Below are 13727 nucleotides of genomic sequence, written 5' to 3'. Positions count from 1 at the left end.
CCAGCTCGGAGGGGCGCCAGTTTTTTATCCTGTGGAAACTTGGGCCCATAAAACCTATTCACTAAAAACGTAATAATACCTGTATGAAAAATTACAGCTCTCATTCTCATTAAATTCTATTATATAAAATCTAATTATATAAAACTAAACGTAATGATAGCTCTCAGTAAATTGTACTATATAAAACCTATTTAATAAAAATAACGTAATAATACCTATTTATATTCCCTGTCCCAATATTCTGAGTACAATTAGCTCTCTAATTAAATCACAACTAATCCTCTACCCTTCCATTGAAGTCAAAATGGCGTCCGTAGTGCCCATTTTCCTTCTCTTCGGTCCAGAAAAAGCAACTATTTCTCAGCACTGTTTTAGGCCTTACATCGGCCCAGCGGAGGGCATGCTAGGTGCTGAAACTTGGGATGGGCCTTGTGTGGGCTATAATTTCGGCGATCTTCTCGGTGGTCAAAGTGGAAACTTAGGCACCTGTTTTTCGGGCGATATTTTGGGTCTAGTTTCCACTTTTTGCTCAAAATGGGCGACAGAGGTCCTTTTTGGGCCATAACTGGGCCATAACTGGGCGATGTGAAGTGGAAAATCTAGCCCCATATTACCTGGAGAAGGTGCAATAAAGATTGACATGGATGATGCCAGAGTTGAGAGGTTATAACTATCAGGAAAGACCGAACAGGCTGGGGCTCCTTTCTCTGGGAAAGAGAAGGCTGAGGGGTGACTCGATAGAGGGCTTTATAATGAAGGGGTTTGATAGGATAGACCAACAAGGGGAGGGCTAACAAGGCAAGGGAATACACATTAAATGGTAGGACACTCAGACGTGTAGAGGAACACTTATGGGACAAGTTCAAAACTAGGAGTCATAAATATAAGATAGTCACCAATAAATCCAGTAGGAACTTTCTTTACCCAGAGAACGGTGAGAATGTGGATCTCGCTACCTCAGAGTGGTTGAGGCAAATAGTATAGATGCATTTAAGGGGAAGCTCGATAAGTACATGGAGGAGAAAGGAATTAGAGATTATGTTGGTGGGGTGAGATGAAGAGGGGTGGGAGGAGGCTCGTGTGGAGCATAAACACCGGCACGGACTAGTTGGGCCGAATGGCCTGTTTCTGTGCTGTAAATACTATGTCATTCTTTGTTTGAATTGTAGGCTCTGTAAAATATTCAATGGCATCTCGCCACCTACAGCATCCTGTGGTGCTATGGAAAATAAAATGCCTCGGCATAATTTCTTTCACAATAGCTTCCCACAGAAATGATAGCTTTGTGGTTTACAAACATGGCGAATAAAGCTATGCTAATAATTTGCCAAGAGTGACCGCTCCTCCGCCAAATGGTTAATGTTTTTGGGCTCAATTTTCCCCAGTGATTCGCGGCGTTATTTTGAGCAGGCTGCTTTTTTTGGCCTAAGTTGAAAAACCAGTTTCCCCAATCAATTTGCACCAGCGTAACTTTTTGTTACGATTTTTTTAGGTCAGTTTTTTTTTCAGCCAAAGGGGGCGTAACCAGCCACCCATGCCAATTCTGGCCATTTAGGGACGTTTGGCCAGCTGAGAGTTACTCCAGTTCTGCTTAGGCCGGCGTATGTGGCCTCTCCAGAAAAACCTTCCGGAGAGTTAAGGAAATCGGCGCAGGTAAGGAAAGCGGCACTGCAGATGCCCGGACACACTGAAAGAATTGAAAAACACATAGCAGCACCTTACCTCCAACACCGCCCCATTCTCGGTCCTCGGTTCACACACACAGTCCGGTCCCATTCTCGGTCCCCGGTTCTCACACACAGTCCGGTCCCATTCTCAGTCCCCGGTTCACACACACAGTCCGGTCCCATTCTCAGTCCCCAACTCACACACACAGTCCGGTCCCATTCTCAGTCCCCAACTCACACATACAGTCCGGTCCCTTTCTCGGTCCCCGGTTCACACACACAGTCCGGTCCCATTCTCGGTCCCCGGTTCACACACACAGTCCGGTCCCATTCTCGGTCCCCGGTTCACACACACAGTCCGGTCCCATTCTCGGTCCCCGGTTCACACACACAGTCCGGTCCCATTCTCGGTCCCCGGTTCACACACACAGTCCGGTCCCATTCTCGGTCCCCGGTTCACACACACAGTCCGGTCCCATTCTCGGTCCCCGGTTCACACACACAGTCCGGTCCCATTCTCAGACCCCGGTTCACACACAGAGTCCGGTCCCCGACCGAGAATGGGACCGGACCAGCAAGCCCTTCGGGCGGGGTTGGAAGTAAGTTGCTGCTATGTGTTTTTCAAATATTTTAATGTGTTGAGAGCTGGTTGTATGCTTCACTTTGCAGCCTCAGCTCGCATTGTGTCCCTGGTTACCATGACAGCCCAATCTTTTTGGCACAGATCAAGGCTCCACCCCCAAAACTAAAGGACAGGTTAGGCCAGGCCAAAATGAACAGATCCAATGAGCAAACTTCGAACTTTTTTTTTTGGCGTACTTAGGCCCCAAAAAATCGTGCGTAACTCTTCAAGTATGCCAAAAAAATGCTTTGGGGAAAATTGAGCCCATAGTCACTGTCAGAATCGAGTCTGACACGGCCCACAACAGCCTAGACTCTGGTTAAATTTCTCCCTGGCCAGCTCTGAAACCTGAATTCTAGGATCTACTATGGAGTTGTCCTTAATGTGCCCTGTGCCAGCAGTGATTGGCACCGAATGAACATGGGAACAGGAGGAGGCCATTAAAACCCTCGAGCCTGTTAATTCATTCGATGAGATCAAGGCTGATCTGAGACCTAATTCCATATACACGCCTTTGGCATTTAATGCCTCTGCTTACAAAAATCTATCAATTTAAAATTTAAAATTAACAATTGACCAGAGATCAACTGCTGTTTGTGGGAGAGAGTTCCAAACTTTGAACACCCTTTGTGTATAGAAATGTTTCTTAATTTCACTATTGAAAGATCCGGCTCTAATTTTTAAGACCACGCCCCCGAGACCGAGATTCCCCAACCAGCGGATATAGTTTCTTTGTCGACCCTATCTGTTCCCCATAATAGAAACATAGAAAATAAGTGCAGGAGTAGGGCTTTGAGCCTGCACCACCATTCAATAAGATCATGACTGATCATTCACCTCAGTACCCCTTTCCTGCTTTCTCTCCATACCCCTTGACCCCTTTAGCCGTCAGGGCCATATCTAACTCCCTCTTGAATATATCTAACGAACTGGCCTCAACAACTCTCTGCAGTAGAGAATTCCAGAGGTTAACAACTCTCTGAGTGAAGAAGTTTCTCCTCATCTCGGTCCTAAATGATTTACACCTTATCCTTAGACTGTGACCCCTGGTTCTGGACTTCTCCAACATCGGGAACATTCTTCCTGCATCTAACCTGTCCAGTCGCGTCAGAATTTTATATGTTTCTATGAGATCCCCTCTCATCCTTCTGAACTCCAGTGAATACAGGCTCAGTCGATTCAGTCTCTCCTCATATGTCAGTCCTGCCATCCTGGGAATCAGTTTGGTGAACCTTCGCTGCACTCCCTCAATAGCAAGAACATCCTTCCTCAGATTAGGAGACCAAAACTCAACACATTATTCTAGGTGAGGCCTCACCAAGTACCCTGTACAACTGCATTAAGATCTCCCTGCTCCTATACTCAAATCCCGTAGCTATGAAGGCCAACATGCCATTTGCCTACTTCACCGCCTGCTGTACCTGCATGCCAACTTTCAATGACTGATGTACCATGACACCCAGGTCTCGATCCACCTCCCCTTTTCCTAGTCTGCCGCCATTCAGATAATATTTTGCCTTCGTGTTTTTGCCCCCAAAATGGATAACCTCACACTTATCCACATTACACTGCATCTGCCATGCATTTGTCCACTCACCTAACCTGTCCAAGTCACCCTGCAGCCTTTTAGCGTCCTCCTCACAGCTCACACCGCCACCCAGATCAGTATCGTCTGCAAACTTGGAGATATTACATTCAATTCCTTCATTTAAATCATTGATGTATATTGTAAATGGCTGGGGTCCCAGCACTGAGCCCTGCGGCACTCCACTAGTCACTGCCTGCCATTCTGAGAAGGACCCGTTTATCCCAACTCTCTGCTTCCTGTCTGCCAACCAGTTCTCTATCTACGTCAATAAATTACTCCCAATACCATGTGCTTTAATTTTGCACACAAATCTCTTGTGAGGGACCTTGCCAAAAGCCTTTTTAAAGTCCAAATACACCACATCCACTGGTTCTCCCTTGTCCAATCTACTTGTTACATCCTCTTCCTATCTTTTGCTTCTGCCACCATTTTACTTCCTTCTGTCTCCCTGCATAGGTTCCCATCCCCCTGCCATATTAGTTTAACCCCTCCCCAACAGCACTAGCAAACACTCCCCCTAGGACATTGGTTCCGGTCCTGCCCAGGTGCAGACCGTCCGGTTTGTACTGGTCCCACGTCCCCCAGAACCGGTTCCAATGTCCCAGGAATTTGAATCTCTCCCTCCTGCACCACTGCTCAAGCCACGTATTCATCTGAGCTATCCTGCGAGTCCTACTCTGACTAGCAACCCTGAGATTTCTACCTTTGAGGTCCTACTTTTTAATTTAACTCCTAGCTCCCTAAACTCAGCTTGTAGAACCTCATCCTGTTTTTTACCTATATTGTTGGTACCTATATGTACCATCACAGCTGGCTGTTCACCCTCCCCCTTCAAAATGTCCTGCAACCGCTCCGAGACATCCTTGACCCTTGCACCAGGGAGGCAACATACCATCCTGGAGTCTCTTTTACGGCCGCAAAAACGCCTATCCATTCCCCTTACAATAGAATCCCTTATCACTATAGCTCTCCAACTCTTTTTCCTGCCCTCCTGTGCAGAGCCATCCCTGGTGTCATGGACTTGGCTGCTGCTGCCTTCCCTGATGAGATATCTCACCCAACAATACCCAAGGTGGTGTATCTGTTTTGGAGGGAGATGCCCGCAGGGCGCCCCTGCACTACCTTCCTTCCACTGCTCTTCCTGATGGTCACCCATTCCCTATCTGCCCGAGTAACCTTTGGTGTGATCAACTCACTAAATATGCTATTCACGACATCCTCAGCATTGCGGATGCTCCAGAGTGAATCCATGCGCAGCTCCAGTGCCGCAATGCAGTCTGTCAGGAGCTGCAGCTGGATGCACTTCCTGCACATGTAGTTGTCAGGGACACTGGAAGCGTCCCTGACTTCTCACATAGCACAGGAGGCGCATGACACGGGTCTGGGCTCTCCTGCCATGACTTAATTTAGATCTTGAAAACAGATCAAATCACCCCTTAAAAGTCTAAATTCTAGGGAATACAACCCTTATTCGTGTAATGTCTCTTCGTAATAGAAACATAGAAAATAGGTGCAGGAGTAGCCATTCGGCTCTTCGACCCTGCACCACCATTCAATATGATCATGGCTGATCATGCAACTTCAGTATCCCATTCCTGCTTTCTCTCCATATCCCTTGATCCCTTTAGCTGTAAGGACCACATCTAACTCCCTCTTGAATATATCTAACAAACTGGCCTCAACAACTTTCTGTGGTAGAGAATTCCACATGCTCACAATTCTCTGAGTTAAGAAGTTTCTCCTCATCTCAGTCCTAAATGGCTTAGACTGTGACATCTGGTTCTGGACTTCCACAACATCGGGAACATTCTTCCTGCATCTAACCTGTCCAATCCTGTCAGAATTTTATATGTTTCTATGAGATCCCCCTCTCAATCTTCTAAATTCCAGTGAATATAAGCCGAGCCGATCCAGTCTTTCTTCATATGTCAGTCCTGCTATCCCGGAAATCAGTCGGGTGAACCTTCGCTGCACTCCCTCAATAGCAAGAATGTCCTTCCTCAGATTACGAGACCAAAACTGTACACAATATTCAAGGCGTGACCTCACCAAGGCCCTGTACAACTGCAGCAAGACCTCCCTGGAGTTAACCCCTGGAGTCCAGGTATCATTCTGGTAAACCTACGCTGCACTCCCTCCAAGGCCAATATAATCTTCCTAAGGTGGGGTACCCAGAACTGCTCACAGTGCTCCAGGTGTGGGCTAACCAGGGCTTTGCATGAGGAACACAGGCACGTATTATCCCACAAAAGCAGAATGTTAGGAGCTGGAGGACTCTCAATGACATTTCTCCTCCAAAATAAGTTCCAGCATGGAACTGGCTCACACTTCCAGTATCAGAGAAAGCAATTCTCACAAATGCCGTTTGAAAAAAGAAAAAAAAGAGCGTTGAAAATGCAAAAGATGCACAAGTCAAGGGAGTCGAGGGCTATAGGGAACAGACTGGAAAGTAGAGCTGAGGCCAAGATCAGATCAGCCATAATCTTATTAAATGGCGGAGTAGGCTCAATGGGGCCAAATGACCTGCTCCTGCTCCTATTTCTTATGTTCTCAGTCCAGCAGCACCCGTTGAGAGAAAGATATGGAAGGACTATATCAAAATGTTAACCTATCTTTTCTCGTCTCATGCTGACAGAATCTTGTTGAATGGCGGAGCAGGCTCAATGGGACCAAATGGCCTACTCCTGCTCCTATTTCTTATGTTCTTATGTAATTGCTACATACTTTTCTGTATGAAAAAAAATGTTGAAAATTAAGGAGATTCTTTGGTACTCAATAGGAATGGGGGAAGCGAGTTTGTACCTAAACCTGTTAGAATTATTCAGTTCAGCTATCAACTAACATGAGAAAGAAAAGAAAAGGAAAGGAAGAAAGAAGGAAAGGAAGGAGGCAGACAAAAAGCAGGAAACTATAGACCAGTTAGCCGAACATCTGTGGTTGGGAAAATGTTGGAGTCCATTATTAAAGAAGCAGTAGCAGGACATTTGGAAAAGAAAAATTCGGTCAGGCAGAGTCAGCATGGATTTATGAAGGGGAAGTCATGTTTGACAAATTTTCTAGAATTCTTTGAGGATGTAACGAACAGGGTGGATAAAGTGGAACCAGTGGATGTGGTGTTTTTGGACTTGAAGGCATTTGACAAGGTACCACACAAAAGGTTACTGCACAAGATAAAAGTTCATGGGGTTGAGGGTAATATATTAGAATGGATAGAGGATTGACTAACTAACAGAAAACAGAGAGTCAGGATAAATGGTTCATTCTCGGGTTGGCAATCAGTAACTAGTGGGGTGCCGCAGGGATCAGTGCTGGGACCCCAACTATTTACAATCTATATTAACGACTTGGAAGAAGGGACCGAGTGTAACGTAGCCAAGTTTGCTGACGATACAAAGATAGGAGGAAAAGCAATGTGTGAGGAGGACACAAAAAAATCTGCAAAAGGACATAGACAGGCTATGTGAGTGGGCAAAAATTTGGCAGACAGAGTATAATGTTGGAAAGTGTGAGGTCATGCACTTTGGCAGAAAAAAATCAAAGAGCAAGTTATTACTTAAATGGAGAAAGATTGCAAAGTGCCGCAGTACAGCGGGACCTGGGGGTACTTGTGCATGAAACACAAAAGGATAGTATGCAGGTACAGCAAGTGATCAGGAAGGCCAATGGAATCTTGGCCTTTATTGTAAAGGGGATGGAGTATAAAAGCAGGGAAGTTTTGCTACAGCCAAATAAGGTATTGGTGAGGCCACACCTGGAATACTGCGTGCAGTTTTGGTTTCCATATTTACGAAAGGATATCCTTGCTTTGGAGGCAGTTCAGGGAAGGTTCACTAGATTGATTTCGGGGATGAGGTAGTTGACATATGAGGAAAGGTTGAAGAGGTTGGGCCTCTATTCATTGGAATTCAGAAGAATGAGAGGTGATCGTATCGAAACGTACAAGATTATGAGGGGGTTTGACAAGTTGGATGCAGAGAGGATGAGGGAGACTAGAACTAGAGGGCATAAACTTAGGATAGGGGGGCCGCCCATTTAAAACATAGATGAGGAGAAATTTCTTCTCTGAGGGTTGTAAATCTGTGGAATTCACTGCCTCAGAGAGCTGTGGAAGCTGGGACACTGAATAAATTTACGACAGTTTCTTAAATGATAAGGGAGTAAAGGGTTATAGGGAGCGGGCAGGGAAGTGGACCCGAGTCCATGATCAGATCAGCCATAATCGTATTAAATGGCGGAGCAGGCTCGAGGAGCCGAATGGCCTGCTCTTGCTCCTATTTGTGTTCTTGTGTTGTGTTTGTGAAAGAAAGAAGGAAAGAAAAGAAAGAAAAGAAAGAAGGAAAGAAAGACCTTCGTGCCTTCATGTTAAAGAGGAATTGGACATCACAATATCGGGAGGTCATATACGTCACAATACTGATGTCTGTCTATCTCATCTGCCAAATGTAGAATCATAGGGGGCGAAATTGGGTGCCTTAGCACCTCCCGTTGTGGCGCAAATAGTTTAGCGACCGGGTGCGGCGCCCGCTATATTTGGCGGCGCTACAGCGCTGCGCCCCGATCTCCTTTGCCCGGAGAGCGTGACGTCATGGCCATGTGCATCACCCTGGACCCCAAATAGAATTCCTCCTCCTGCAGCATCGCCGGGCAAAAACACCGACAGCTGCAGGGGGCTTGCATCAGGCGGCCGGGCACGATGCTGAAAGGTGAGGGGGCCGAGGCAAGTAGAAAAAAAAACTTACTTTCTCTGTTGCAGCGTTTTTCATGGGTTCCTGCCTTGGATCGATCAGCCCGGCACTCTGCTCGAGTAAGTTTGTATTCCTTTGCAGAGCCTGCAATGGCCCTTCCCGTTAAGGGAGGGAAGGAGCGTTTCGACACGGCAGCGCCACACGACCCAGTGTACAGCACTGCTCCACTCACCGCCCCGCCTGCTGCCTCTTGCGCTCCAGGAAGGCAGTGGAGCGCTTAATTTAGCACTCCACTTCCTTCTTGGAGCACAAATGCCAAATTTATTTTTTAACGCTTGAAATGATTAGCGCCTGCCGCTAATTTTTCAAACTTTTAAAAGATAGCGCCCCAAATGGGGTGTGACCCAATTTCTCCCCCATAGAATCTTACAGTATGGAGGCTGTTCGGCCTGTTGAACTTATGCTGGCTCTTTGACAGAGCTGTCCAATTAAGTCCCACACCCCAACTTTCTCCCCGTAACCCTGAAGATTAGTTCTCTTCAAGTACATGTCCAATTGCCCTTTGAAAGTTCCCATGGAATCTGATTCCACCATCCTGTGGTTCAGTGAGTAGTACTCTCGCCTCTGAGTCAGAAGGTTGTGGGTTCATAGGGCCCAAATTTCCCCAGGAGTTGCTCCGTTTTTTTGGAGTAACTTGATTTTTCTGGAGTATCTTTTTAGTTGCAATTCTGGCCATTTAATTTGCGCCAGGTTTTTTTTTAAGTTTAGTTTTTTTTCCCCAAACGGGGACGTTCCCAGCCACTTAACCCGTTTTGGCCATTTAAGCGAGTTTGGCCAGCAAATGGTTGCTCGAAACTAACTTAGGTCAGAGTAAGTGTCCACTTTTGTACATTCTGAAAAAGTTAGAGGAAAGTTAGAGGATTTTCCAAAGCATGAAAGACTTCACTTTTAAAAATAAAGAACCATCATCAATAATAAATGATAAATAAAAAAATAAAAAAAATAATAAATCAATAAATAAAAAATGTAAAGTTTCTACCTCACCTACTGCAGTGTACTTAGTCATCGTGTAAAATGCTGATACTATTTGATGAGATACATAGACATCAAAGGGGTAAGTTCTGGCAGGGCTGCTAATGCAAGAACAAAGGGTCCTGCCTCCTGAAAAAGAGTGCTAGGTAAATATGTCATGCATGCTCAAAGTAATTAAGTTTAAGTACTGGAGTATATTATGTAGACTGCCGACATTATTTCCTTAGCACTGCAAATAAAGTGGCCTAAATCTCCCTGTGTACACGCTCCATACGGCTGTGTTGCCATGGGAACTGTTCAGGGAGCACGGGGAGGCAACGGCCGGCCTGTGCGGCAGGCCACTCAGCCCGGGATAGGGGCAGCGAACATCGCGTCGTCCCTTCGGCCAGGGATAGGGTCGCCCGGAGACAGGACGCGCTGGGAGGGCCAGGAGCTAGTGCGCACGGGCGCAGCTGCCGGCACTCTTTTTCGGCGCAGGGCTGTAGCTCCGCCCCCCCGCTGCTGCACCGATTCCAAAGCAGGCCTGATCATGGTGGAGAATACCGAGGCAAATATTAGGCGCGCTTTTCGTTCTAGAAAGTCGGCGGGCCTCTCGGAGGTGCGCTGTCCTACGGGTCGGCCGAAACTTGGGCCCACAGTCCCACTCCAGGGACTGGAGCACAGAAAAAAAATCTAGGCCGACGCCTCCAATGCAATACTGAGGGAGTGCTGCACTGGCGGAGGTGCCGTCTTTCGTTAAACTGAGGCCCCATCTGCTCTCTCAAGTGGACGTAAAAAATCCCGTGGCACTATTTCGAAGAAGAGCAGGGAGTTATCCCCAGTGTCCCGGACAGTATTTATCCCTCAATCCACATAACAAAAAAGCAGATCATCTGGTCGTTATCACACTGTAGGTTGTGGGAGCTTGCTGTGCGCAAATCGGCTGCGTGTTTCCCCCATTACAACAGTGACGACACTCTGAAAGTACATCATTGGCAGTAAAGCGCTTTGAGACGTCCGGTGGTCGTGAAAGGTGCGATATAAATGCAAGACTTTCTTTTCCTTTCAGGTAGTGCGTTCTAGATCATAACAACCCTCTTTCTGGAATAGTTTCTCCTCATTTCCCCTCCACTCCTTTTGCCAATTATTTTAAGTCTCTGACCTTGGGTTATCGACCCGCTTTCCAGAGGAAGTAGTTTCTCCCGACTTGCTCTACAAGGTCTCCCCACAACCTTCCCTGCTCCAAGCAGAACAATTCCAGCTTCTCCAATCTCTCCTTCATCCTTGGTATCATCCTGGTAAACTTCCTCTGTACCCTCTCCAAGGGCTTGACATCCTTCCTAAAGTGTGGTGCCCAGAATCCAATACAATACTCTAAGCTGGAGCCGACTCAGTGATTTGTAAAGGTTTCGTGTGACCACCTTGTTTTTGCATTCTATGCCCCTATTCACAAAACCAAGTATCCCATGTGCTTTTTTTAACCGTTTTATCAGCTCCGCTGGGCGGGCCACATTGTTCACAAGCCAGATACGAGATTCCCAAAGCAAGCGCTCTACTCGGAGCTCCTTCACGGCAAGCGATACCCAGGTGGGCAGAGGAAACGTTACAAGGACACCCTCAAAGCCTCCCTGATAAAGTGCAACATCCCCACCGACACCTGGGAGTCCCTGGCCAAAGACCGCCCTAAGTGGAGGAAGTGCATCCGGGAGGGTGCCGAGCACCTCGAGTCTCATCGCCGAGAGCACGCAGAAATCAAGCGTAGACAGCGGAAAGAGTGTGTGGCAAACCAGTCCCACCCACCCTTTCGCTCAATGACTGTCTATCCCACCTGTGACAGGGACTGTGGTTCTCGTATTGGACTGTTCAGCCACCTAAGGACTCATTTTTAGAGTGGAAGCACTCCGAGGGACTGCCTATGATGATGATGATAACCGTCTTATCAATTTACGCTGCCACCTTCAAAGATTTGTAAATATGCACCCCCAGATCCCGCTTGCTCTTTCACCCCATTCAAAGTCGCATTGTTTAAATTACACTGCCTCTCTGTTGTTCCTCCCAAAGTGCGTCACTTCACACCTAGCCGCATTGAATTGCATCTGCCATGTGTCTGCCCAACTCACCAGTCTGCCTCTGTCCTCCTAAGGTCTGCTAATATCCTGCTCACCATTTACTACATTGCCAAGTTTTGTATCATCTACAAAACTTCAAAATTGTAGTGCCTCTGTCCAAGTTCAGGTCATTTATATACAGGATACAACAAAAGTAAAACTGCATACATCTCTCCAGTCAGAAAAACATCGACTCGCCACGACTCTCTGCCGTCCTTTCAATACTTTGTGCGTCAATTTTCTGAATAAGGAAATTATGAGTTACTTTGTCACACAAGGTGCTGTCGAAAGGTTTTCAAAAAAGCATTAGTTTAGTGAATGAATATTGACACCATGGGCACCACTGCTGGAGTTCAACCCACACCAGCCTGGAGTTCAACTGTTCTATGCAAATCCACTTGGGAACTTTGAATCTGTGAATAAAGATATTTTCCCCATTCATACCTCACTTTAGAGTACGAATCATTAAAGGAGCTACAGCTTTCTAAAGTGCAGATTAATTTATCTTAAGTCTTGGATTGCAAAACATTTCATAATTAATACACAGGCTGCATGCCCCAACTTGCAAATATCCACCAAAGACTCGGTCACGGATCATAAGGATTCATAAAGTATGCCCACATTACCGTGCACTGGCAATGCTCATCAATCCTTCACCTACCAGAGGGACCTGAACCATAAAAATCACTCAGATGTCATCAAAACTAGCATAAGAACATAAGAAATAAGAAATTCTGCCCCTCAAGCCTGTTCCGTCATTCAATGAGATCATGGCTGATCTTCTACCTCAACTCCACTTGCCTACACTATCCTCATATCCCTTGATTTCCAAAATCTATCGATCGAAGTCTTGAATATGCTCAACGACTGAGTCTCCACAGCCCTCTGGGGTAGAGAATTCCAAAGATTCACCATCAACAACTCTCTGCGGCTGGGAATTCCACAGGTTAACAACTCTGAGTGAAAAAGTTTCTCCTCATCTCAGTCCTAAATAGCCGGCCCCTTATTCTGAGACTGTGACCCTTGGTTTTAGACGCCCCAGCCAGGGGAAACATCCTCCCTGCATCTACCCTGTCAAGCCCTGGAAGAATTTTGTATGTTTCAATGAGATCACCTCTCATTCTGGGTTGTAAATCTATGGAATTCCCTGCCCCAGAGATGTGGAGGCTGGGTCATTGAGTATATTTAAGGTGGAGATAGACTGATTTTTGAGCGATAAGGGAGTAAAGGGTTATGGGGAGCGGGCAGGGAAGTGGAGCTGAGTCCATGATCAGATCAGCCATGATCTTATTGAATGGCGGAACAGGCTCGAGGGGCCAAATGGCCTACTCCTGCTCCTATTCCTTATGTTCTACACTTTCAAGAATCTTATATGTCTCAATAAGATCACCTCTCATTCTTCTAAACTCCAATGCCCAACCTGCTCAACCTTTCCTCATATGACAACCCCTTCATCTCAGGAATCAACCCAGTGAAGTTTCTCTGAACAGTCTCCAATGCAAGTATATCCTTCCTTAAATAAGGAGACCAAAACTGTACGCAGTACTTCAGGTGTGGTGTCACCAACGCCCTTGTACAGTTGTAGCAGGACTTCCCTACTTTTATACTCCGTCCCACTTGCAAGGGGGTTGTGGTTTGTGATGAGAGAAGCATGTCAAACATTACGATGCGTATTGAATCTACAAATCATCAACTGCGGAGGGTTATTGAAGTGCTGCCACCTGCCCGCATGATCCGGCAACCAAGCAATCAGGATGCAGAGATCACTCAGATTATTGTTGTGCCAGAAAGCAGGAAGAATTCCAAATCCACACCAGCAAAAGTTCGTACAGGTTGAACCTCCCTTATCCGGAATCCTCGGAACCTGGCCTATTCTGGATAAGCAATTTTTCCTGACGAGGGGTGGTCACATTAAATTGGATGGTACAGGTATAACGGGGTTGGCTGGTTTTGGACTGGGAGTGCGGCAGAGAGATCATGGAGGGGGAAGGGGGAGGTGGTAGATCGCGGGGTCAGGCCAGCGATTGCAGGAGTCGGCAGCAAGGA

At 46.6% G+C, this 13727-nt stretch overlaps 1 protein-coding gene across 1 annotated transcript in view; it reads right to left on the bottom strand.

The window, feature by feature from the left end:
* rida (reactive intermediate imine deaminase A homolog) overlaps positions 1-13727 on the bottom strand; it is a 62670-nt gene that overhangs the window by 22567 nt on the left and 26376 nt on the right. The window lies entirely within an intron of this gene.

This window comes from Pristiophorus japonicus, chromosome 1 (genome assembly GCF_044704955.1).
Source record: "Pristiophorus japonicus isolate sPriJap1 chromosome 1, sPriJap1.hap1, whole genome shotgun sequence".
NCBI lineage: Eukaryota > Metazoa > Chordata > Chondrichthyes > Pristiophoridae > Pristiophorus > Pristiophorus japonicus.
This window is presented reverse-complemented; position numbering and strand designations above follow the sequence as displayed.